At 42.1% G+C, this 921-nt stretch overlaps 1 non-coding gene across 1 annotated transcript; it reads right to left on the bottom strand.

Moving 5' to 3' along the window:
* Positions 1-320: 320 nt before the first annotated feature.
* trnap-ugg (transfer RNA proline (anticodon UGG)) lies at positions 321-392 on the bottom strand. The gene has a single exon. It is a non-coding gene; the product is annotated as a tRNA-Pro (tRNA).
* Positions 393-921: the final 529 nt, after the last annotated feature.

Genomic DNA, 921 nt, shown 5'->3' with positions numbered 1-921 from the left:
TGCATTAATGTAAATGCTTGGCATGAAAAGAAAATGCTAATTTTTTCGAGTACAAAACATGCAGTGCCTGCATTTCAAAAAGCGTTGCTTTTATTCATCCTGCTGAAAGCATATTGCACAGATAATCTCAGCACACATTTTGCAGGTAAAGGCAGCATTACATAAAAAAACTGGTTTATCCTCCGCTGATTGAACACACGATTTGACAACTCGACTCGCAGATCAAGCATCACTGACAAAGTCAACACAACTGCCCCCCAACACCAGGTGTCTTTCACTTGTTTGTCCCAGATTTGCAGCCACTGGGACAACAAGAATTGAGGTTCCACTGAGATTTGAACTCAGATCATTGGATTCCAAGTCCAGAGTGCTCACCATTACACCATGGAACCAACCACACAAAAATCTTTGAAACAGTTCTCAAAAACAAAAAAATCATCTCCAACATTACACTTTGGCTCGGCCTTTTCTCATGTTTCATGTCAGTTTCCCTTCTTTACGCTCTGCTAATTATCGACGCAGAGCAATTCACACAGATGCCGTCGAGTAGCTGTTTCTGTTTCACACTGTTCATCACAGCTTGTACTTCAGTCTTGCCAGGTAAAAAGTGCATTGGCATTGCAATGCATTCATGTAAAATGCTTGGCATGAAAAGAAAATGCAACGTTTTGTCGAGTGCGAAGGTTCACCAGACTGATTCGCGTGATGGCAGGACCGACATATGAGGAGAGACTGGATCGACTGTGCCTTTATTCACTGGAGTTTAGAAGAATGAGAGGGGATCTCATAGAAACATATAAAATTTTGATGGGACTGGACAGGTTAGATGCAGGAAGAATGTTCCCAATATTGGGGAAGTCCAGAACCATGGAACATAGTCTCGGAATAATGGGTAAGCCATTTAGGACCGAGATGAGGAGA

The sequence above is a fragment of the Pristiophorus japonicus genome, unplaced genomic scaffold, assembly GCF_044704955.1.
Source record: "Pristiophorus japonicus isolate sPriJap1 unplaced genomic scaffold, sPriJap1.hap1 HAP1_SCAFFOLD_112, whole genome shotgun sequence".
NCBI classification, from domain to species: Eukaryota; Metazoa; Chordata; class Chondrichthyes; family Pristiophoridae; genus Pristiophorus; species Pristiophorus japonicus.
Note: the sequence above shows the minus strand (reverse complement) of the source record. Positions and strands in the feature narration are given on the sequence as shown.